Source organism: Tetranychus urticae, chromosome 3, assembly GCF_039701765.1.
Source record: "Tetranychus urticae isolate SD_2017Ah chromosome 3, NJAU_TeUrti_SD_1.0, whole genome shotgun sequence".
Taxonomy (NCBI): Eukaryota; Metazoa; Arthropoda; class Arachnida; order Trombidiformes; family Tetranychidae; genus Tetranychus; species Tetranychus urticae.
Window position 1 is genome coordinate 9,192,748 of NC_142960.1, and position 27,044 is coordinate 9,219,791.

Here is a 27,044-nt window from a genome sequence, read left to right on the forward strand (position 1 = left end):
AATATCAACTGGTAAGTCATGAATAAATCACAATAATGCAGTTTTCATCGCCACCAGTAAATACATTAGGCATAAATTTAGTCAAGCCAAAGGTTAGCCTTCAAACAACCTAACAAAGTGACTCTTTTCCCATCAAATTTACTCTCAAGTCAGGGCCAATTTTCACTTCACACGATTTTCATTTTCATGTTTTCTCATCGTCTAACCTCAAGCCATAAGTCTTCAAAACACAACCTGACAAAGCGACTCTTTTCCGACCAAATTTACTCTCAAGTTATGGTCAAGTTTTACTTCACGCGATCGTCTAACTTCAAGCCATAAGTCACAAAAATCTCAACCTAACAGTGACTCTTGTCGCATCAAAAGTAAAACCTTATGTGGGTCTTTTGTTGTAATGTAACATTCATTTTTATGTTGAAAATGTTTCATCTTTTACTCGGAATGAAACCCACTTTTGGAAATGCTGATGAGTTTACTATTTTCAGATATTGTATTTACCTAAAAGTTTCAAAATTTGGAAGCTCTTTTCTTCACCGAATGAATGAATATAATGGATTTGGAATGAAACCAGATCCGGTTCTGTGAGTAACATAATCCATCAAACAAAACATAAATAAAAACAACAAAGAAAAGCAACTCTTTCATTAACCCAAAAATATCTATACATTTCACATTGAAGCATCTGTGATGATGAAAAATATAAATATTGATGTGTATAAATTTACTTTGATGTTATTTAAAACAACAAGAGCAATAAAATGTACATAGAAATGAAATAAATCTGTTTAAATAGCATTTATCATTATGATTATTGCTATTGTTATTCAATTGTTATTGCATTGTTATTTATACAACATTATCATAATATTTGTTTCATCTCTTAAACTTTCGTTTTTTTAACATTTCATCTCAACGATGAGAAATATTAATGAATGACAAATTATTAAATTATTTATTTAGCTTATTAAGCAAATGATGAACAAACAACAATTTGCTTTGTCACAATTTTTCCTCCTAATTGTTGCTAATTTAACCAGTTTTGCATTGTCGAGCATCCAAATTGATACAATGAAACAAATTAATTCTTGTTCAATTTAGACATTTAAACTGCAAAACGTTGACATCAATAGTTGTGAGAGTTGAATGAATCTTAAATTAAATAGAGTTTGCATCTAATCATTCGTCTAGACAAATTTTACTGAATAATCAAGAACAATTCGCACCTTTCATCTATATCATTGCATTCAAAGAAATGCATGAACTGATGAGCTAAAGATTCAATAAAACGTGCCAATAAAAGGATACTTTGACCAAACTTGATACTTACAAACCAAACTTTACATCAATAACTTGGTCACCAAATAAGCTGATCAATTAAACTTCTATTCGTTTAAGTTGTCGAGAGAAACATTAATAAACCAAATCAACTTAAGTTACTGTTTGATTAGTTGCTTTCTCATTAGTTTATTAGAATGAAATTATTAATATGACACTAACCAAATGTACTTGATTAGCTTAACTGAACCAACTTGAAAATGAGTTGCGTTGTTAAAGACCTGAAATTTCTAGTGGAAACAATAACTATGTAAAAACTCGAAGACTTAAACTAAACTTCGCATAATCTACAAATGTTCATTTTCAACTCCAACTAAGGTTGGATTATGATCTAACGCATTGCAAATCAATCTAATGTGAAGTGATTCAAAATAATTTCAACTAAACTTTGACCAAAATAAAGACAGTAAAAAGGTCTTCCATCGGGTCATTCTAAAAGCAAGAAACACTTTTATCTTCGAGCTGCAAGAAGTGGAAAATAACCTGACTATACGCTCAACTTGCAGACTAAAAGTGAAGACTATTTCCCTCAGAATTGGGTTCTAATAGATGAGTTACTATGGTTTCTGGTGTGATGAGAATCATCATGGTTATGCATCGTTTTACTCATAAGCTTGTAAAAAAGTTGGAATGTGAAATTGGACAATAGCGATGAACAAGTATCAATTATATCAATATAATTATGAAAAAAGATATTCGTTTCTTATTGCACTTTGGTTTAACTTATACATTCGCATATCACTGTCAATGGAATGATCAAAATGGTTTGTTCGCTGATTTCAATAGAAAATTGAAATCGATAAACTGAATTGATTTACTCCAAATTTTACCTTCAATTCGTCTATTCATATGTGATGAGATTTTGAAAAGCTTTGGAAGGAAAATCAATTCTGATTAAAGGTTTAAGCCAACAGAATAATAAAACAAACTAATGTCAATAAAATTGTTAAGCTTTAACAATTATAAAATTAATCTCATGTTTTTACCCAATTCCTGGTATAATGATAGACAGGTAAACACAATGCATCTTGTTCAACAAACTGAGAAATCATTTTCAATTCAATTTTCAACTTTTTGTTTGAATTTGTTGAAACTTTCAACTCACCATTTTCATTATTGTAACCTCACTATCTCAACTGTAAATCAATTAAAGCATTATTATTTTTTTGTTTCACAATAAATCTTTCAAGCTTTCATTAAACGTTGTTTGAATACGATTGCCTCGATTGTAATGTCCAAGGCTAAAAATAGTATTCAAAAGGTATCATCATCTATTGTCCATATTTTTTCATGTGAAAATGTGCTAACCATTGTTATAAATGAACAATGCTTTAGCTTTAAACCAGCTTCCTGATTCAACTTTTTACTCAACTATTCATCTTCATCTTAACCATTATTACAAAGATGAACCATCGATTCATGGACTATCTTTTCATCTAATTTGGTCTCGAACATTATTATCGTTGGAAACAATAAGCGACCATCAGTGAGGTTAAAGGTACGGAAAAATCAAGTAAAATGTTTGCAACAATTGACTCCAATCAAAGTGATCTCTTTAACCTAAACTTGGTCTTCAAACTCAATCTAACCAACATAAAGCCAAACATCAACTTAACTTTGATCTGAAGCTTCATTTGCCTAAATTTTACTCCAATTTTTCAACTCATGACGCTTCATTTTTACCAATAATGTTGCATTCAATGGAACATGAAAATCGAAAATCTATTTGAGAGAAAATCAGTGACATGAAATTCAATTTCAATTGCACTTTACTTAGACTATGGATGCGATAAATTGAACAATTGAAAGGTGAAAAATTGTACTTGTTAAGTTTATAATTGCATTTGCAGTTCATTGCCGAGTTCAACAGTTGACATAACTCATACATCTTGAATGATAACTGAACCATTAAGTTGGCAAGCTTACCTTTGATGAGGTCAAAGGAAAAGAGAAAAAAAGTTACTTTTCTCTTGAAAATCCAATTTAATGGACTGATTGCATTTCAGAGTTTGAAATAATAACACAAAAGTAAAATGATGAAACTAATAATAATCATAGGAATCTTATATCTACATGAATAATGTATAATTCAATCATCTAAATCAAATCATGATTCATGTTTCATCTTTCAACCTGCCAGAGTCAATTTGTGGCAAAACTTGGAAAAGGTAAACTGGTCAAAATTTATCGATAAATTTTGGCCTCTCATTTTGATCAACACTAATTATCAGACTCTGAATGACCATCAAATGGATGAAAAAAACTGAAATTGGAAATTGGAAGAAGAAGGAAAAAAAACTTTGCCATTTTCACAACTAACCTAATCAACTAATTGTGAAGTAAAAAACAGTTGAAACTTTAATTATGGTTTTTCGTATGCATTTGGTTCACATGATATTATGTCAGAATCCAGTGTAAGCTTTATTTTTATGGTTGACAAAATATTGAAAGAACTGATAACCAGAAAAGTGAACCCAAAAAGGTTAACGAAACTTGATTCGTTTAGTCTTTTGCTTAGTACTTTTTGTGGTTAACTTAATATTATACATTTTGATGGGTTGAGTCAATACTAACTCAATAAGGCAACATTTATCATTATCATTAATGACTATTAAAGTTAGGAGAAGCAAAAAAAAAGATAATTATGATGATAATGATGATGAATTTTGTTCATCATCTTTATCAGCCTTTTTACACTGTTATTTCATTTTCAACTCCAAGCTCTCTCTCTCTCACTGTCTCTGTAATTTAATATGATTGTATCCATTGCCATACATATTCAACATATTGATGCACAATTGAATTTAGATTGACTTGTTTAGTCGTCCTGATCAAATAGGTTCAGTAATTGTACATTATGAAATTAATCTGACAAGTTATGAAGTAACTAGTTTTTTCTGTTATTATTGATGTTATCGCGAAATTGGTTGTACAATTGGTTGAAAGGTAAATTAGCTTGATAACAATTTAATTGAAAGGTAAAAATTGACGCGAGAGTGAATAACAAAAGTATCGGAAATTATCACAATATCATAATGTAAATTCTTGGAGTTAAAATGAACTCCCAGTCATTGGGAGGGAATTTTACTGTTGAATATTAATATTCATGAATTGGATAGACTCTTGTTGGTTAATTGTTAAATATAATGTCCATGATGTTCAAACATCATTAAACACATCAGTCACAATCAGTTTCAACGTTTCACGTCAAACTGGTTAAACAACTTGTTCAATGAGTTCAGTGGAAACTGGTGGCGTAATCAAGTTGTATCAAGTTCATCATGAAATGGAAATGACTTTATATCGAAATATTTCAAGATGTTACGCAAAACTCCCAGCAAGTCCCAGCAAGTCCTTGCAATTCCCTGCAATTTCATGAAATTCCCAGTAGCTTCAATCCCTGAGATTGATTTTTTTCTCATTTTTATTTTTAAATTTTCAGCTTTTTGCTCAGACTTTCAGTCTCAACTTGAGTCTGACAGTAAAAGGTGAAAACATTCATATCAAGTTGAAACAATTGAGTTTTTTTGTTTCAAGTTTATCATTATTTTTTGTAGATTGAAAGAGACATGAGATAGACAGAGAAAGAGACAGAATTGATGGCCATTTGTATACATTTATAAATGATCCTCTGGAGGCTTCAGTTACATGGTTTAATGGCGTGAACAGCATTTTAATTGTTTCCACTGGTTATTCTGAATCTATTTGACAATCATGTATCTTAGTGAAAATGTTAACAATAATAATGCTAATAACAATTAAAATAATGCTAATAAACTGACAGAGAAGTGGACAAAAAAGTTGACAAAATAAAAAAGCAACAAGAAAGTAAATTAATAAAAGTTATCATTAACAGGGAAGGAAACATTTTCACATTTGCATCATAAAAATTTTATTGAAATGCTGATTGAATTGATAAATACATGGACACATGAGTAAAAATTGAACAATTTTGCCTTTCCATATTAATTTGTTTACCATCATTATTAGTGTCAACATTATTGGGCTAATCATTGTTGTTGTTTGTAACTCTGTAACTTATCAATAATATTTTGTGTGGTTCATTGTATCTGGACAGTGTTATTGACCATTAGTGACTGACCAGCTTTTCATCAGTTATCAGCATTTGGATATAAAGCTGGTCATGTAGGAAGATGATGATGATTACAATAATGATGATGAAAATGACATTGGCACAGAGGCTGCATCAAAGGCTATTTTTGATGCTAAAAGAGTGACTCTGTTCGGTTGATGGATTGACGACTTTCGGCCTCACCAGACTGGCCAACAGATCTGATGAAGATGAAGGTGAAAGCTATGGTTCTTATCTTGTTATTAACAGTGAATAACGATTTAGATGAGTTTCCTTATTTTTCCTTTTCTTTTCTTCTCTTTTTGTTTCTTTTATCATCTTCTTACAATAATTACGATAATGTGACAAGATTAGGTGAAGGATAGATCAGTCATTTTCACAAATCACTGGACCCACTAAGATAATAATAATAATAACATGAAACAGATAAGATTGTTACGTGACAAAATTGCAAGTCAATGTTATAATCGACATTAATGAGTTTTTATTTCCTTTCTGGTTGTTCAGGTTTTGCTTTCATGAAGAGAGAGAAAAAAGTTGACTCGAAATTTTGCACTTTTTTTCATTCACATTTAAACCTGTCTCTTGACTCTTTCAACTTTCAAAGTCTCACACAATTGAACATGAAATCTGAACACGAGAGGAAAAAATTGAACCGGAAATCGATTAACTATTTGGTAAACTCAACTAAAATAAATGATATAATGATAAGCTTTTGCAAGGGAAGGCAAACACAGAAAAAATAATCTCAATTCTTATTGAAACAGACAAAGGTTTGGAAAGGGATTTTTCACATCAAGAATCGTTTCATTTCCTGTGATAAATGAAAAATATCTTGAAATGATAATGGAATGGCAAGAAAACTGAGAAAACAAAAAGTTATGTAAATATGGCAATCAGTTTGGGAATGGAATCACTCCCAGTCTTGGATTAATAAAGGTTCATATTGGTTACTAATTGTAATGTTATCACTGTTACTGATGGGCCTTTGAAAACTCAATTTCGGGATTTGTTTGGGTGAAAATAAGAATGATTAATGAATAAAGAAAAGTCCATTGGTAAGAGGAATCAGAAGATAAACAAAAAAAAGGTAAAGTAAGAAGATAACATGTAATAAATGAACATTCATTTCCGATTGAGAAAAGGACAGGAAAGATGTTTGGAAGACAAGAGAAGATGAAGATGAAGAGTAAAAAAAGAAGTCGTAGAGTAAAGCTCATCATGAGCTAAACCAAATATTGAGCATTACTGATCCATGAAAACAAATGATAAGTAAAAAAAGAGCAAGTTGTATGTTCAAGATTGAAAGTGTATTAAGATGAAGATGGTAGAGATGAGGCAAACAATCAATTGATTTGCTTGTAATCCTTTTTGGATTGACTTGGTTGTCCACCAAAAACGATGATGACAAACACAATAACAGGCAAAAAAGAGTTTAAAGGAACATCAACAACAAAAGCTCAGGAAAAAAAAGAGTTTCAACTTCCGTAATTTTTCCACTGCCGTTATCATCATTATTATTCAGGTGAATGTTGTCGAGTAAACAAGTATTGTGATGAAAAGAAAAAAATGAGCAAAAAGAAGAGTAAATAGATTTTTTGTCCAAATTTGGGCCACTTGTGGATGAAGGATACTTGGATTGTTGTACATTGTTGATTGAATGTCAATGACAATAAATTAATGTAGCGACTTCTTATAAGATGTTAAGTTGAACCGGTAATAGTAACTTGTTTAGGTTGGAAATGAAAATATTTGACGCGTAAAACGTCACAACTCAAGAACTACCCGTGTTTAGATTTAGTGATGAAAGAAGCAAGATCTCGCCAAATTGAGCGAATCTTGCTGATTTCTACATCAATCTTGAATAAATTGCAATGATTAGACTTTCTCGATCAAAATTATTTTAGAATTTTGACGACATCTTGTCAATGAGAATGAGCTCAAAATTTATTGAAAAATGGACAAGGTTTTGGCTGATTATTGGATGGAACAAAAGATTGTCAAAATTAATTTGGTAACAAAATAATCTGATGATTTCTCACTGCAGAGATAGATGAAAAAATGTTTGTTGAGCTTGCCAAGGTAAGAGCAAGAGCTTATACTGATAATAAAGTGTAGGTAGTTGAAAAAGGGTAATATGAAGTTGGTGAGACTTCGACAATTTCTTAGGCCTTTTTAAACATTTTGTGATGACTGTGGTGATGATTCATAGGAAAATAAATTTTTTTTGGAGGTTTCCGTGTTCTGGGTTCCTGATGGTCCAGTTACTGGAGACCCATCTTGCTTTTCTTGAACATTTCCTGGTCGAGCGATTCTTTTGAAATAAGAAGTAATATTTTTTGTTGCCTGTAAAATTGTTTTTGCTTTTTTGATATTGCTTGGCGACTTCTTGTCGATATCTAAATTTTTCTTGAGATCTCTTCCGTAAGAATTAATCTTCTCTCTTACCATGATACGATAAACATCTCTGTTTGTGAAAAATCGGAATCGATTATTTTTAAAGTCTCACTCAATTTCAACTCCTCATCAACTGTGAAAAGCTTGTCACGATCTTGATCAGCTTTGATGCCTTTGAGGAATTCTCCATCTTCTCGGAACAATGTTTCGACAATTCTTTGTTCTCCAAACAGAATTCTTGCCAAGGCGCGGATGAACGACCCGATAGTTAATTTTCCATCCCATCAAAATTTTAATTTTGATGGGAAAAGAGTGACTTTACTAGGTTGGACAGTTTTTGGCTTTCAGCCTTCTTCAAGCAAACTTCCCAAGGTATGTTAAATATACCAATGATGACGATGATGATAACGACAATGATGATGATACTATTAGTATTCAGCAAACGATGAAAAATGACGATGGAAATGAAAAATTAAAAAATGAACAGTCATTGGACTTTGAAGAGTCCGATAGCAAGAGCTAATTTCAATGGGACAAGAGTGCCTTTGTTAGGTTGAAAGATTGACAAATATCAGCCTCAGCCATTCACTCTAACTTTGAGAAATACATCGATAACGAAGAAGATAATGCGAGCATTGAAATTGAATTTAAAAATGAAAATGAGGATGATGAGGATGACTTTTAACCCAAAAAATTAGCAAAGATGAGAACGAAAATAGAATCATTCGATCTGAAAGTTCCCATATCAAGAGCGTATTTCAATGGGAAAAGAGTGACTTTGTTAGGTTGAAAAACTTTTGACTTTCAGCCTTGACTGTGAGGTATATGTTGATGATAAAGATTAAAGTAAAGTTGAAATAAGATTATACATCACAAAAATGACCTTATCTAGAACCCATTTCATCGCAAAAGCATTGTCGTGTCAGAATTTTATTTTTCATCAGAAATATGATGGTTGATTATGATTATGATGAGATGAAAATGATGTTTGAAATGAAAATATCGAAATTGATTGTCGAGTTAACTTTTGTATTTGACTCTTTTATTCATTTTTGTTGTTGTCATTTTGTGTTGTTGCTTTTATGTATTACAATCCATTATTTTGATTTTGATTATTTGTTGAAAGTGATTCTTGAAAATTGATTATCATCAACTTTACTATTATTGTCATCATCATTAAACTATTTCATCTCTTTGATTCTCATTTTTTTCTCAGCCTCTTTTCTTTACGACCAAATTATTTGCTTTTATTCAGTGATAACTTTTTGTGTGCTACAAGAATCAAGAACTTTTTTTCTGAACAATGTTTACTGTTCAATTCTTATAATCATTTGATTTTCACCTTTTCTGGCAAATGGTTCAATATTATTGACAATTTGTTTCCATTAGCTTAATAACCTTTCATTTGACAATAAGATTTTGACCTTTCTTTTTATTATGCTCAATTCCAATCTCGAAATTGAGTTCAACTCGAAAAGGCAAACTTTATTGTTGCTACTTGGACAATTAAACGTTTATTACTTTCCAGTGTTTCACATATAAAAACAATAGATTGATGAAAGTTTAAAAGTTTGACAGAAAAAAGCTGCCAATGAAAAATGACACTGAATTGGTTCCAAATTCATATTGATATTCATTTGTTATACAGTTTCATTATTATTCTGTGATTGAATTTACATTTTTATTTTCTTTCATGTAACTTTTTGCTCTCTTTTTGTGAAACACGAAATTCAACATTAATATTATTCTCTGGGAGTGAAAATGAGGAAATCATTTTGTTTGTAGTTTTGATGTTTGCATGTCAATTGAAATCTGTTTGTCAAGTTACGCCATTCATTATGAACAGTTTGAAAAGTCCATCATGAAATATAACAAAATTTTTACCGATTTTCCAGCCTTTTCAGTATTCCATTTCAACTCAATTCAGATTGATATTTAAATGGTTTCAAATGGAGTGACTTTTATTTTGCTGTTTCAATGAAATAAAAAAAATGTTAAATCACTAATAGCACTTTTGTAACCCTAGGAATGATACAGCAAATGGTCAAACAGCAAAAAATTACATTAAAAGGACATTAGCATTTCAATAGGCATACAAATGATATGGAAAACTGAGCAAAATTGGAATCAACTTTGAAATGAACAAAATTGTTTTTCGACTTTTCAACGTTTTCAAACGAAAATGTTTAAATTAGAAAAAAAATCTCTAAGAAAAATCTTATTATTGAAGATGGAATCATTTGATATGCAAAAATGCTCAAAACCGAAAAAGGCATTTCTGCTGGCGAAATTGATGCAAAGTTTGAAAAACTCAGAGTCAAATAATCCGATTCCACCTGAGATTTGCTAATTACTTTTCTTTAGTCATTTCTTGGAGCTTCAGATTGACAATCGTAATGTATTAATACCCAAGTCTAGACATAAGTTTTGACCCAAGTGTAGAGGTGCTTCTGCATGAAATTTAATGTGAAATGTATCTTAACACGACTTGCTATCGATGTATAAAAGAGTAAAGTAAAAGATTGAAATGTGTTTGTCTGCAGTTGGACTTGGGGTCGATGAGCTGTAATTAAGGTTGGAGTTGTGTTGAAACAATGGTCAACAATTTGTTGATTGGCAATGAACAGTTGAGCAAAGATGTACATTTATTGTTAAGGCCTGAAGGATAATATTGGATAATATTCCCAGTTGTCCATCCAGAGGCAAAAAAGGCTGAGCCAAAACAAATGAGCTAAAGCTTTGAGTAATTTCATTTAAGCCAACATCTAACTGTTTTAACGTGGCAAAACAAGCTTTGATCAAAGTGAAATGTTGAATGCCTAAAGAGTATATTCATAACAAGAGGCGAAATTAAGAAGGCAAAGGAAAGATGATGATGAGGTGATGATAAGAGGATGGGAAAGATGCACAAGACAAAAGGCTGAGTAAATTAAATCTTGTTTTTGCAAAGGAATCGGTCAATTCCCTTTGAGAAGTGCAACTTAATTTTGCAGTTGCCTTTCTAATAGGATGATGACTTGAAGGAAGTTTAAGATGCTGATGATGATGGCGGTGATCAGGGGAAGATAAGGACTGGTCAAGGTTTGTGAGCTTGAAAATGATGAAAATATTGGCCAGTCAAGTAACATGGACCCTTAGGTTATGTAGAGTGTAAAGTTAATAAAAAATGATTAACATTTTCTTCTCCCTGTTAACAAGAGGTTACAGAAATTAATTTGATTTCATCTTAATCAATTGAATTGTTTACACCAGTTTATTAATTTAGCTTGTTACCAACAACTTATAACTGTTGATATCATCACAATTCGTGTTCATCTCATCATCAACCTTATCCTCATTGGTATTGGTGATTGACAAGTTTATAATAAACTCAATTGAAAGCTAATCAGTTTTCATGTTTAAATCAAATTGAATCATTCCATTGGCAACATTGATGGGTTAAGAGGGGACAATTGAATTGGAGAAACAAAAATGAACATTGTTTTTCATTAAAATATGAAACTCTAAAAAGTTAATCTTCAATATCATTTCAATTGTTTCCGATTCATCCGGGAATTATCAACTCCCAGTTGATATTATTGCTTTATTCACTTCTCACGTTTCCCTCTGTAAATAGCATTTGGATACCAACAATGTGATTACAATGAATATCAACAATGGAAAAGAAGTGAAACTTGAAATTTACACTTTTGTGCCTCAAAGTGTTCAATTGTGTTTTTAAAGCATTTCAATTTCATGGTAATTAAAGATTCAAACTGGTTCCAACGATTTAGTAAAGCAAGTTTAAATGATAACTCCGTTTGTGGAAACAAAAAAATGGTAAACGAAAAAATCCTTCAACCAAGTGTTGAATTTGATCGGAAAGAGTGACTCGTTTAGGTTGAATAATGTTGATGTAAGCATGTCTTACAGTCCAACAATGACAATATGAATGAAGAAGAGAAATGATGAAAATGAAGATTACTGAAGTAATAACCAGATGACTGGCACGAGTAGCCCTTAGTGGATCAATCAAGTGGCCAGTGCAGCAATTTTATAGTGACTCTTAAACTGTTGTAGTTGTCACACACAGACCCTTACTAAGAAGTGATCTTGATGGGAAACAGGGGCTGGTCTAGGTTGGAAATAAGCATGTTTCACTGTCTAACAATGACATTAAGAACGAAGGTAAAATTATGATGAAAATGAAGATTATTGAAGTTGGGTTCAAGTTTGAACCATTCACGGCTTAATCGGTTTAACTTGAAGTTGACTTTGGATAAATTGATAAAACGATCAAGATGATAAATGAATGAATGAAAATTGAAATTATGGTTTGGATGAAAAAGTTTCCTTTGTGAAAGTTTCCATTTAGCTGATGATGTATTTTTACATGAATATTCATTGTAAAGACGATGAAATATTTAAAATCTTATCACAAGTTTGACTTGAATTTTTGCATTACAATTATTATTTAAACATGTATACTAATGAGCAGCTTTTTGGTACAAAATTTTGCTTTCAAAAGTTTTACTCAATTAATCTTGAGTTTCATTGTTTCCCTCAGTAAATTCATTTGCTATTCAACCTTTTTTTTTGGTTTCCTAAGCATTTGAGCAAAAATTCAAAATCAATCTCACTAAATTGATTGCTCAACATTTGCAGGCACATCTTCATGATTTATTTTCAAAATGTTTCAGCAAATATTTCATTGAACAAAAAAACAATTTCAACAGATTTCATGTGTTCATCAAGTTTCAACAGATAAACACATTGATTTGTGTCATTTTGTTTCTCCCTGTATTTGCTCAATTGTTTTTTTCTCTGCGTTTCACTCTTAGCCTAAGGTTATTGTTTACCAATCTATCAATAATATAAAAGTTATCAAAATGAGAGAAGAAAAAGATTCTCTTTAACTTCAACCTTTTTGACAATATCAGATTATTGGCATTTATTGAGAGCTTGGCGGAACTTGATGTGACTTTAATCAATAGAATCAATCAATTTTCATTCTTCTTTTTTTCTCCCAATTTTTCTCGATCAGTTTCAAGCTTTACCTTTTGTTTTTACTAGTCTACTCTATTCATGGCAATCACCATAATACATCAAGTTATCATGGTGATCACACACAGGTAGAAAGAAGGAAAATAAAGACAAAAAACATAATCAATAAAGTTCTCAACATCCGGCGGAAATTATTCTTGGCCCTATTTCATTTTTTTGGTTTTTTTGTTGTCTATTATTTGTTATAATGTATCACCAAGATCACAAGTTGCATGTTAATTTGGGTTTTGTTTTACGCCTTGAACAACCAGGAAAATAACTGTGAACTTGTTGGCAACATATTCATGAATATCAGTTTGAAATGTTGAGGGTTCAATAGTAGTGTCAAGGAAAAGCGATAACCTCAAAGCCTTTGATAAGAGGCACCAATTTGGTTCAAGTGATTTGCATCTAGATTTTGCATCAGCCTCTTCGCACACTCCTCGGAGTGATCTGAAAATATTCATTTATTGCCAATATTAGAAACTCAATCAATAGAATTGATAAAGGATTTTGAATGACGAGGATTCCAGCAACACCTTTGATTGTTGCCAAGCTATCAAAAGCAGATGACTTGTCATGTAAGAATGCTCATCAAAAAGGTTTAAAGAAAAGCGAATAAGCTTGACCAGCGATCATCAATACCAAGATTCATTCACAATCATTGGTTGCGATAATTTATTCTAGCATTGAAATTGTATTTATCAAAGGTATCTCTGGTAGTAAAGTGGTTAGTATCCTCAACTTTTATAGCAAAAGCTATCAGCTTGGAGTTGAATTGATCCATGGAATGAAAATCAATTTATCATTTGCAGTGCTTAACACTGACAATGTCACTGGAACTTACTTCCTTTTACTCAACCCAATTAGCTTTCCAATGCTTGGACTGCGCATAAATTTCCATGACTTTTGCTTAATTGTAACCAAGGGTATTTTGAAGTCAATTAACGGCTGGACCAATTGTTACTTTGTATTAAAAAACTGTAACCTTAGATGCTTTCATCTTATTTGGTTTCATCTGTTGATTTGTCCCTTGAGAAGTGAGGCATTAAATCTCAATCAGTGATTGGAATGAATGGATAAATTTCAGAGTTACTATACTGATCAACATTTCAACCTGAAAAGTCAATATCCAGTGGATTAACATTAATGATTAACAGCAGCAGTTAAGATTTGCATTTCAAAGAAACATTGATTGATTGAATCCAAAATTTAGCTTTTCATCAAAACATCTAATGATTCAATGAAACAATTTAAAGTAAACCATTTTTTGCTTTCAATGTTTCAACATGTTTATCAACATTTACTTGGATAACAAATCTCAATATTTTGTTTCAATTGTGATTCAACCAACAGATGATTATTAGTTGATAACAAATGAAAATATTGTTTTCCAAGTCAATAATAATCTGAGAAATCTAAAAATCTGGTTCAAAGCTCGAGGCAATCAATGTTATACATTTTATATCAAAAGTAAATATAAAAAGGTAAAGAAGTAAACTCAATATAATTGAGCCAATATTTTTTTACCTTTAAACTGAAGAGTCGAGTATTTTCATCATCTTTATCATCTCTTCATCATCATCATTATCCTCTTAAACTATCATGTACCTCAATGAATTTGAAGGTAAATGCTAGTTAAAAATGACTCTTGAAGGAGTCACAAAATTTTCAAGTTAAATCTTTTAATTGCAACAATTTGGCCTCAATAATCTGCTAGTCAATTAAGGTAATTTAAATTGTAACCCTAATAAGTATTAAAGGTAATGAGTCTCAAGAGTATTCACTTTAAAACAATTTTCAATTGTTTCATTTGTTAAGTGTTGATTTGAAATGATTAAAAGGCTTGCAAGGTGAAATTAAGATGAATGTTCAAGTTAAATTGAAACCTTTAGTTTCTTTGCCTATCAAGGGATTCACAGAGTTGAAATTTGATTAGTTGCTCTGATTATTGTAACCTGAACGGAAATGAATGTTGACAATCATTAAGATTGTCAAGTTGAATCTTCATTACGTTTCAGATTAATTAACATGCTAAGATTTTTCATTTCCTATGGAAACTGGAAAAATAGTTTCACGCAATTAATAGCCCTCATTGAGTGTTGTTAAACTGGGAAAAGTCATTAATGTTGTTTCGCCTTACAGCAATTAGTAATCTTTAATGTTGCGCCTTTACGATTTTGGGTTAATATTTAGATTTGATGAGACTAAATTGAAAATTAACTTTGATTGTTAATTTTTGCTAATAAACGTTTGATGTTAAGTGATCATCTTATCTACATGATAGTTGAAGGTAATTAGCTTCAAGCTTTTAGCTACAAATCACCATCTTAACAGCTACCATTAATGTAACTATCTGGGTTGTACATATTCATCATTATTGTTAATTATCACAATTTACAGGGTTAACTTTAAATTTTGACATTTTGCAATTTTTTGTTGCCTTCTCGTTACCTTTTCATTTTGTAACTTTCAATTTCAATTGTTGAGATTTTCATTTGATGCTCATTTCAATCTTATATCTTGGAAAGAAATTAATTTTCACCCTTTTTTTATCTAATTTCATTTTCATTTTCGTTTAGAGATGAACAATGAAATGAGCAACCTTTTGTTAATGTAAATTGAATAAGATGGTGATGAGATGACAAAAATATTACATTTACACAAAGCATTGAGAGATGAGTTTAAATATTGTTAAAATGTTGTCTTTAGTTGCTATTATTGAAGATCCTTTCTCCTTCCATGAAATTATTGATTGCAACTCGAGTAATTTATCAATAGCTATTTGTCGTCAATATTGGAATGGTTTGGTTTTAGATTGTGTTACTTCGACTTTTGGGATAACTGCTATTCAATGGTGGAAACGAAATTATCCTAAAATATTAATACAAATTTCCTGATCCAGGAAATGAAATCATCATTGCCATTGACCTTTATAACATTTGCAGTGGGGCCAAAATGGTTCATTATCTCATCATGTAATCGTATATTGATTTCCGTTGAGCATAATACATGGATGTAATAATTCCAATGACATTGAGACGACATCTTAAACAGCCATTTAAATCATCTTAAATACTGGAACAATAATAATGGTATCAAATCGTTTTACCATCCATCCTGACATGGTAACAAAAGGGGTAGACTTTAACTCGATGGTCAAATTACATTCAATTGGTATCGATATCATTCAAGTGGAGACGATCAGCATATAAATTAGCAGGTCCAGGCCCAAAATAATTCAAAAACATCGTCTCTTTGGATCTCGATTCGACCATTTGACGATCTCCAACAAAAATAAAATCCGTTACAGGAATTTTCAAATACGAAGAGGCTACTTTGAACTAAATTGACGAAATTTGACCACAAAAGAATGTATTTGAAATTAACAAAAGATTTACATGCAAGATTTGTTACTTACGATAGTAATTAAGCGTTTTAACAGCAAAAATTGTTAACAAAAATGGTTGGCAAAAATAATTAAAGAAGCAATTAATTTTAGAAGCCAATTGTTAATGTTATTAAAAAAGAGGGAAAGCTCAGCTTCACTTGGCAACCGTCGAGAAGCGCGTTTTTTGAAGGCAAACATGATGATTACGATATTAATATTAACTAACATTAATTAGTAACCAGCAAGCTTTTACGTTAACTGAAATTGATTGAATGGATAACAAACACATTAGGCAATCAATTTGATTGGAAAGAAGGTTAAAAAGCAAAGTACATATAATCAATAAATCATTAGAAATAATATGAATATTTCATTTGTATTAATGCAGGGAAGTAAAGCAAAGCAAATGTAAAAAACAATCCATTGAGTAAACAAGTCAAGAAACAAACAATCAAATACTATTGATAATTAACTTTAACCAAAAAGGAGAAGCTCAGTGATAAATTGTTAATTATGATCAGTAATCTAGTGTTGAACATAAATTGTGTTTAGAGTTAATAACCCACAATGTTAACAAGAGTAACATCAGCAAGAAAACAATAAGCTAAATCTATCAAAGCTAATAATATGATTCAGTTTATATGATCAAGATAGGAGAAGCAATAATCAAATCAGAATCAACCCAGAAATTCTGAATTAATGGTAGGCAAAGAAGAAGTAACTTTGAAAAAAGATGATGAAGATGCCGATGAAATCAATTTCAAACTCAAATGAAACAAACTCTACAGAAAATGAGAATGAAAAGCAATTATTTGACGCTAAAAAGTCCAATGTCAATAGCTAATCTTGATGGGAAAAGAGTGACTTTACTAGGTTGGAAAGTTTTTGACTTTCAGCCTGAGCAAAGTCACCCAAGTATGATAGATAGATCGATGATGAAGGTGATGAGAGTGTCGGAAAAGATGATGTAGACAACGAAAATGATGATGATTTTAAGCAAAAAATTTGACGAAGAGTGAAAAAATGCAGTCATTGGACTTTGAAAAGTCCCATAACAAGAGCTAATTTTAATGGGACGAGAGTGACTTTGTTGGGTTGAAAATTGACTACTTTCAGCTTCGATCATTCACTCTAATTTTGTGCAATGCATCGATAGTGAAAAAAGATAATGAAAGAATTGAGATTATAATGAAGATGAGGAGGATGATGAGGATGATGAGGATGACTTTTAACCCAAAAAATTAGCAAAGATGAGAATGAAAATGGAATCATCCGATCTCATAGTTCCCATATCAAGAGCGTATTTCAATGGTAAAAGAGTGACTTTGTTAGGTTGAAACACTTTTGACTTTCAGCCTTGACAAACTCAGAGAGTGTGAGAAATATGATGATGATGATTATGATGACAATGAAAATGATGAAGATGAAGATGATGGTGAAGGAGGAAAGAATGAGAAGGTAAATTATGTTGTTAAACACATAACAACATAAATCATTTGATGAAATGCACTGAATTATATATAAATGAGTTGCTGTTTAAATGTGTCTCTGGGTTGACAGTTTTGTATTGATATGGTTACATTTGACAAGGTGATGATGAGTGGAAAGATTCACATTATTATTATGATCACATACACAATCTAATATTGAATGGACCCATGAAAAAAAGAAAGTAGAGTCTATATTGTGATGGTAAATGATGATAAAAAATGATTCTCCTTTTGTATCATGATAAAAAGATGATGAAGATGAAAAAGATGAAAAATCATCTTTTCCTTTAACATTGATGACTTTATTCATTTTTACCTTTTCTTCCCTTCTTTCCAGTTCTTTGTTATTTAACCAATCTTAACGTTTATCCCATTTGTCTTAATATTACAATTATTATAACTTTAAATTGTTTTGTAATTTATTATATTAAATCATGCAATTTAAAACAACCAAACACACATTATGACACTACAAATCTTCATTAACTAAACTCTTCATTAAGGTAATTACAAGGTTAATACACTTGGGTTAACCTAAATTAACGGCAACCAACTTAATGGTTACAATAATGGATAGATAATTGTGATTATAATAATAATCATCGTCATGATTGTGATGGTGAGCATCACTATTTGTGAGAAAAATCAAATGAGGCACAAAAGGTAAAAATCAATAAGTCGACGTTTAATTGTGATGTATTGTCGAGTTTCATCAATGAAAGTGAAAATTTAATTCATTTTAATGGCTGGTTATGGCTGTTTATTAGTGTGAGGGTGGAATAGAGGTTGCTCAGTGTTGTGCAAGGCACCAGAGTAGACTAAGTTAAACACGAGAACGGAGTGACTTAAGGGAACGAAGTGACTCGAGTTTACAAGTTAAGAGATTTATTAATATAAGAAGTATATACAATAATGATGATATAGACTCTCGGTCTTACTACATACAAGTGACACACATAGTATAACTCAGTAATGTCTTATATACAAGTAGGTGACAATGTTGTAACGTATCTACGGATACACAAATTGCCACTAGCCAATCAGTATAATGCAAGACAATACAAATGGGGGAAACAATAGGTTGATTGTTTCCGAGTGAATTGGGCAATGATTACATAATGATCTAGAATATTCTCACACCCCCTCTTAATCCAGACCCAATTCAGCAACAAACTTTTGATGCTTAACACGAGCGAGGGCTTTGGTTAAAATGTCAGCAACCATGTCTTCCGTTGACAAATGCTTTACCTGCAGCTGACCATCCTCAACTTGATTTCGAATATTGTGTACACGAATCGCTATATGCTTAGTTCTCTTGTGGAACATCGGGTTCTCAGTTAACTTGATCGCGGAAGTGTTATCATTGAACATAACCAAGGGACTTTGGATGTACTCCGAAAATCCAATTTCCTCAAGTAACTGCTTCAAGTAAGTCACTTCATTAACTGCTTCAGACAAAGCGATGTATTCACTTTCGGATGAACTCTGAGCGACTAGTGACTGCTTCCTTGAACCCCAAGCTACTGTAGCATTCGACAGTTTAAAACAATATCCCGAGTGACTTCTCCTGTCACTCCTGTCCGATGCCCAATCTGCATCAACAAAAGCTTCCAGTTTGTTTCCTCGTCTCCTCGAGAAACACAAGCTCTTATTCATTGTACCTTTCAAGTACTTCAGGACACGTTGCGCAGCTTTCCAATGCTCAATATGCGGACTTTGATTAAATTTTGCTAGTCGATTCACTGCAAACGTGATATCAGGGCGTGTATTCAGAGAAAGGTGAAGTAATGAACCGATCAAACTTCGATATCGTTGTCCATCTACTTTCTCACACGTACCATCACAAGTCTCAATATCAATGTTAGCTTCCATTGGAGTCGCAACCGGTTTGGAGTCACTTAACTGCTGACTCTCCAACAATTTTTCAATAGCATAAGCTTGCGATAGCTTAACTTCATAGATACTTGGTCTTTCTATTTCAATACCCAATATGTATTTTGCAGGTCCTTTATCTGTTATGTCAAACCTTTCACTCAACTTCTTCTTGATTAAGTTGATCGTGTCAACGTCCTCGGATGCTATCAACAAGTCATCGACGTACACAGCTAACATAACTTTATGACCATCTACTATTGCGGTATACAAACATCTTTCAGTTTCGCATCTTGAAAGACCTATTTCTGTTAGGATAGAATGCAATTTCAGATTCCATTGCCTTCCACTTTGTTTCAGTCCATAGAGTGACTTGTTCAAGCGACATACATAATCAGGGAATCTTTCATCCACAAAACCATCTGGTTGTTCCATGTATATTTCCTCATCAAGCTCACCATTCAAATATGCTGTTGATACATCCACTTGATGGATCTGGTATCCTTTATCAGCACACAGAGCAAAGAGGATTCGGAGTGACTCTGGCCTTACTGTGGGTGAATACGTTTGGTTGTAATCAACACCAAACCGTTGACTGAAACCTTTTGCCACGAGTCTCGCCTTGAACTTATCAATTGAATTGTCATTGTGCCTTTTGACTGCAAATACCCAACGTGAACCAATGGTGCGCCGACCAGGAGGAAGTTTGACCAAGTCCCAAGTCTTGTTTCTCTTGAGAGATGCCATCTCAGCCTCCAAAGCTTCCATCCATTTTTCCGAGTGACTCGACGATATTGCATCTTTGAAGTCTTTCGGTGGAGTGACTTCCTCATCAACCAAAACTCCAAGATTATCGTTAGCTCTGTTCCTCTCTCTCAAATCATATTCATGTTGACCCATCCTTGGTGGAGGTCTAACAACAGGAGGATCAGTCTTTCTCGGACGACCTCGCCTTCTGCGAGTCTCTGATGGTACTTCTGGTTCCATGGTATTAGAAGTTTGCAAGTGACTTTGCTCAGGACTTTCATCACCACTCGATATCTGGGTGACGTCCTCTGGTTCTGATTCACAATCAGCACCGATGTGTATTGGAATTTCATTTTCTTCTGGATAAGATACATCACTGATGTTCTCGATGAACTTGACATCTCGACTCAACTCGACCTTCTGTGTCCTTGAGTCTAACATCCGATATCCCTTTGATGTATCACCATATCCCACCAATATCATCTCTTTACCTCTTTCAGCAAACTTATTATTACCGGCACGTTTATTTAACACAATTCCTTTCGTACCGAAAATTCTCAAGTGACTCAAATCGGGTTTCTTTTGAGTCCACAATTGATACGGAGTAACTCTGTCATTCGACTTATTGATGACTCTGTTTCTCACATAAGCGGATGTAACAACTGCTTCAGCCCATAATCTTTGATCGAGTTGACTATCATTTATACAACTCCGTGCCATTTCAACTAATGTCCTGTTGATTCTTTCAGCTACTCCATTTTGTTGTGGTGTATAAGCACAACTGTTTTCATGTCTTATACCTCTTGACTTAAAGAATGGCTTCAATTTGAAGTATTCACGACCACCATCAGTCCTCAAAGTCTTCAGCTTATGACCCGACTGGCGTTCAACTTCACTCAACCAGACTTTGAATAAGTCCACAACTTCATCTTTAAATTTCAGGGGATAAACCCACACGTACTTTGAGTAGTCATCAACAAAAGTTACAAAATATCTGGCACCACCATAAGAAGGTGTAGCAATGGGTCCACAAAGATCTGAATGAATCAACTCGAGTGACTTCGATGAGTGACTTCTCGATGTTGAGTAAGGCAACTGAGATGCTTTACACTTCATACAGGTCTCACAGGCAGTTTTCTTGAATTCACACACTTTGATTCCAGTTACCGCTTTATTCTTTATCATTTTCTCAATGTCACCAAAATTCAAGTGACCAAGTCGACGATGTAGTAACATCAAGTCACTCGACTGCTCTTTCGATGAAATCCGAGCTAATATATTGCTCTTTATTTCTTTCACAAATAAATCTTCATCAGCAGCAGGGAACTTTATCATGCAACGTTCCTTATCATCAAGAACACGAGCAAATCTTTTATCAAAGATGACTTTGCCATTTGCAACAGTGACTCGAAACACTGAGAAATAGTTGACTTTAAGTTCAGGAACTAGTAGTACGTTCCGTAATAACACATTATTACCATCAACATGCAAGTTAATGTCACCAATTCCAGAGACATTCATCTTCCTTTCATCTGCAACAGTTACTGTTCTACCGACTGAAGGTCTTAGACTTTTGAAGTAACTCCGATTGCAACAGACATGGGAAGTTGCTCCACTGTCTAGAATCCATGATGACTCGCTCATCTTGCAATTACTACTCACAGATCTAAGCTGACAAGCATAGTCTGATTTATCCAACTTATCAACTTTCTTTGATTTTTCACTACATTGATTCGACTTATGACCAGATTCGCCACACTTCCAACACTTTATTTTAGTCTTTTTCTTGAAGTGACTCTTATTATCACGTAACTTCATGACGTGACTCGAATCTTTTTCGTCTGACTTCTTCCGGCTTTCTTCTTCTAACAGCTTCACCTTGAGGACACTCACTCCGGGTAACTCGTCCCGACTTGTCATTGCACAGACAAAGTTATCGTATGTCTCTCCAAGGCTGTTAAGTAAAAGCACTGACAAACACAGATCAGGAAGATCAACTTTCATAGTTGACAATTTATCAGCCAACTCGTTGAAGTTATCAAGATGTTCCTGCATCTTTTGTCCAGGTTGAATCCTTAAATTCACCAAACTCTTAAAATTTCGCACCAAGCTAGCTGGACCAGTATGCTTATGAGCTTTCTTGAGGGCCTCCCAAGCTGCAAAAGCAGTTGTACAAGACTCGATTGTCCGGAAGTTCTTTGGTTTCACATGTAACATGATTTGAGCTAAAGCTTGCTCATCTTTAACTCCCCAATCGTCAGCCTTCTTTTCTGGTTCAGGAGCCACTGTAGACCAAAGTCTCATTGCGACCAGTAAACTCTTCATTAACACACTCCAAGTGTCATAGTTCTCATCTCCGAGTTTCTCGATATTATATGTAGGCGTCATGGTGAACACAAATATCAGGAGTAACTCCAAATTTCAAAATAGAAACACAGTTTAACAAAAACACTCAACGTTAGAGCTAACCACGCTCTGCTACCATGTGAGGGTGGAATAGAGGTTGCTCAGTGTTGTGCAAGGCACCAGAGTAGACTAAGTTAAACACGAGAACGGAGTGACTTAAGGGAACGAAGTGACTCGAGTTTACAAGTTAAGAGATTTATTAATATAAGAAGTATATACAATAATGATGATATAGACTCTCGGTCTTACTACATACAAGTGACACACATAGTATAACTCAGTAATGTCTTATATACAAGTAGGTGACAATGTTGTAACGTATCTACGGATACACAAATTGCCACTAGCCAATCAGTATAATGCAAGACAATACAAATGGGGGAAACAATAGGTTGATTGTTTCCGAGTGAATTGGGCAATGATTACATAATGATCTAGAATATTCTCACAATTAGCAATCATTTTTTAATGTTGATATAATTGTCCAGTTATGAGCTTTTATTGGGTGAACACTCATTTGTAATTCAAAGTTGCTCTTCACTCTCCACTGAACTTTCACTTTTCACAATGTTTCCAAGTCAGGTTTGATTATTTTGATGGCAAAAATTATTATGTCTTCACACTTTTCAGGTAAATAAATACATTGTACCCGTTGAAAGATGATTAATAGCAGACATTATTTTTCAATTTTCATCAAATAATTACAAATATCTTAATTGACAAACTTTCATTTACCAAAACAAATTTGATGAAACATTATGCGTTTAAATTTGCAACAATTAACTTTGTGCGACTGAAACAGGCAAGAGTAAAATTCAAACTTTGAATAGTTAATTAAGCTGTAATAAGTAATAGTATCTAGATGACTTTAGTTATTATGCATCAATACAGAAATTGTTACTCGCTTAATGACCTGACCATGTCAACTATGCAATTGGCAATTTGCATTAAGATACAATCAGCTTAAGTTATAATCATAAGCAACGTAAGAGTTGATTGAGGTTTCGAAATGTACGAGGAGATGAAAAACTATTTATTTTATAAAGTCATTAGCTCTGCATTTCGCATCGCTTTTGGATAAAATACTCGCATTCGGATGTGAAAAGATTGAAAGATTCGATATATGCAGAGTGAAATCTGAAGGAAAATGCCATGGCTAAAAGGAAAATGTTTACAAACTCAACACAAAAATCAGTGTCAAGGTGTCAAGAATGGTACATTTGAGTTTGAAAGCTCACAGAACAACTTTTGAAGTAAACTCTTTGTATTTCAAACTTTATTTCAACAAAATCTCGAGTTGCATATCCAACTTTACATAATGCACAGGACTTCTCAATAGGACGAGCTTGAATAGAAAATTTTCGTCTTTTCAAACGAAGTCGATATTATTATCCGCCAACATAACAAGTCTACATAAGCTTTGATATCAGGAATCATAATAGGCCACCAATAGAAGTATCGAGTTCGGGCTTGACAAAGCAAACTATGAAAATCAACTTAATCATCATTATATTCATGCTTGAGATTCATCTCTGATCTCTAAATAGGTTGACACAGGTCATGGTCACGGGTCAAATCTAAAAGATTTCACGAGTATTTCCACAAATTACAAAAGCTCATTGGAACACTTGCATTTGAAACTTTTCCTGTTTATGACTTTTTGTTAACAAATACAACTCATAAACTCTTAGCGTGAAATATAAAAAATGAAATTTCTATCAATATTTGCATCTTTAAATATCCATCCAACAACCTGAGAGTTAAGTTTATCATTTATTTTCATCTCATTAGTTTTCATGTTTATCCTTTTTTGAAATTTAGTTTTATATCTTTTCATACATTTTTACTTTTACTCTTTCAATTTGTATTTTATTCTCAATTCAATTCAGATCATGTTGGTGTATATCTTATTATTTTGTCCTTTTGTATTTACGACTGGAAACAGAAGGAACAAAAAACTGAATGTTAAGTTGAATTAAGATGAAACAAAAAAAACAGCAGAAAACAAAAAGCAGAGAAAAGTAAATTTAGAATCAGATATTTCATGATGAAAAAAATTACTTCAGGGAGTTGAATATTATTTGCAACAATTATAATAAGTAACAATTGATGAAACTCTGTTTTTTGCTCATTCAACTAATTCCTCTTTGTCAACATGATTAACATAAGGTCAGTTGAAAGTTGTAATAAACATGATTAGTAAAAGTTTTCAAAGCGAGTGTCAAGAGATTTGGATAAAACTGTGTTAATTAACATCTGAAAAGAGAAGCTGAACAATTTCATTCCAACATTGATATAATTATGCACTAAATTAACGTTGATTATGATGGATAATTTTCTGTAGCGACTTCAATCAAGTTTCAGCGGAAAAAAAAGTATTGCATGAACATTGAAAAGTTAGACAAAACTTTGGAAAACTTTAGCATTCCAAACATGATAATGGAAACATGATCAAGATTCAGAATGAAAAGGTGAGAATCGAGCGAAAATGAACCAAAGTTATTCAAAGAATTTAAATTCAAAAGAGAAAATTCATAATTTCTTCTTTCCATGTAAAGAAGTGAAATTTGGCAAAAGTTAATTAGTTGAATTGAAGTGAAAAGAAGTGGAAAAAAGTGAATTTTAATAAAAAATTTTTGTGGTCAAAAGTGAGGAAAGTTTTTTTAAAGTCTCATGAAATTATCATTTTCATTAGACTTTTCAAGGAAATTTAAAGGTGAGTTGAAGATGGAAGATGATGAATCTTGAAATGCTTTGATTCATGTTGTACATGGAATGGTAAAAGGTAAAGGAGAAGAAGAAAAAAAAGATTTTACACTTTCAGGGTAAACAAAATGGAATGATGAGAAATGATGATCTATTCAAGTGTCAACTCGAAGAAAAGATGAACATTGAGAATGACAAGATTGACTTATCATTCCCAGTCTGTAATGTAATAATAATATTTTGTTTCTTCCCTGATATTTATTATATTACGCATTGAAATGTTTCCAATTTAAACCTTTTTCTCAATCTTACAAGTTTTCAAAAATTCAACCTTTTCTCTTTTCTTTTATCACATTGAGCTTGCAAACTGAAAAACAATTGAATGAAAATTTTGGTAACTTTTTCATCATGAAAAGAGTAAGTACAATAAATTTTCCTTTTGAGTTAAGAGTTGGGACTGCGAAGTTTTGTAGATGCATAAAAACTGACATAAGTACAATTAAAAAATTCCTACAATCGACAGTTTTTGAGAAAATCGAGGTCAAAGTTGAAACTTTGATCGCCTTTTGTACAGTTCTGTGAACAGATTTTTTCATCAAATTCATGTAGAATTTTCAAAATTTAAAAACCATAAACCCAGAGTTCCATGGATCATCATAGGTAAATAGGTTATTGACCACAAAATGCAATTTCAAAATCATTTCCAGACAGTTCAATTTCAGATTGACAAACTAATCTTTCCAAAAAAGCATTGATAAACTGAACGGTGCATAGAAATTTCATTACTTACAAACGTGAGTTGTGCACACTCACAGAAAACGGTCTTCAAATGTTATTTAGAGGTCAACTAATTGAATGACCCATAATGTGCTTAAACTCCACTTAGCCACATTAACAATGTTTGATGAACTTGATGGTAGATTTACCACAATTTGTTAATACAGAAATACAACCTTTGTTTATTTCAGTTCAATCGTATTTTATCAATGTACCAACAAGATTGATCTCAACTTCTTATTGAAAATATTGGCAAGAAATCTGATCTGAAATTTATAAAAGCGAGCCAACCAATATCTTTGATACTTATGATTGATGAATGGTTAACCAAAACAGCAAAACATGGTTATGTTGACAAATTACCGAGGACGGGTTCTCGTTTACCCTTACCGTTTACCCTTACCGTTTAACCTTACCGTCAGTGACTTTAAATCCGAATCTCGGATCCACTTTCATGTCTCGTTTTTCTTCTCTGAACATCGCTCCAATGGGTTTCATCATTGTTTCAACAAAATGTCTGCTATTTATTTTGTTAGTTTTTCAGTTATTATCTCCATCAATGGCATCCAATCTTCAGGTTTCAACGACTGACAGGCAGAATGTGTATATGTCCAAATGTTAGATGGAAATATAGATTTACCAACAGAACCCGGAAAAAATTGCTGCTGAATTATCGCGTTTTACACTTGAAAATGAACGAGTTGAATCATTCCTGTTCCTACGAGAAAGAGTGCCTGTAACCATTGGCTTAGAAAGAGGCGACTTCTTGAGCCTACACTCCATAGCAGATAATAATTACACTTCACCA

The 27,044-nt window shown here is 32.5% G+C and overlaps 1 protein-coding gene and 1 long non-coding RNA gene across 2 annotated transcripts in view; both read right to left on the minus strand.

Moving 5' to 3' along the window:
• Positions 1 to 27,044, minus strand: part of Nrx-1 (Neurexin 1) — a 58,610-nt gene that overhangs the window by 20,293 nt on the left and 11,273 nt on the right. The gene's annotated exons all lie outside the window — the stretch shown is intronic.
• LOC112539599 (uncharacterized) lies at positions 15,060 to 16,497 on the minus strand. Its single transcript, XR_003083499.2, has 2 exons — positions 16,269 to 16,497; positions 15,060 to 16,191 (listed from the first exon to the last, which is right to left on the minus strand). It is a non-coding gene; the product is annotated as an uncharacterized LOC112539599 (long non-coding RNA).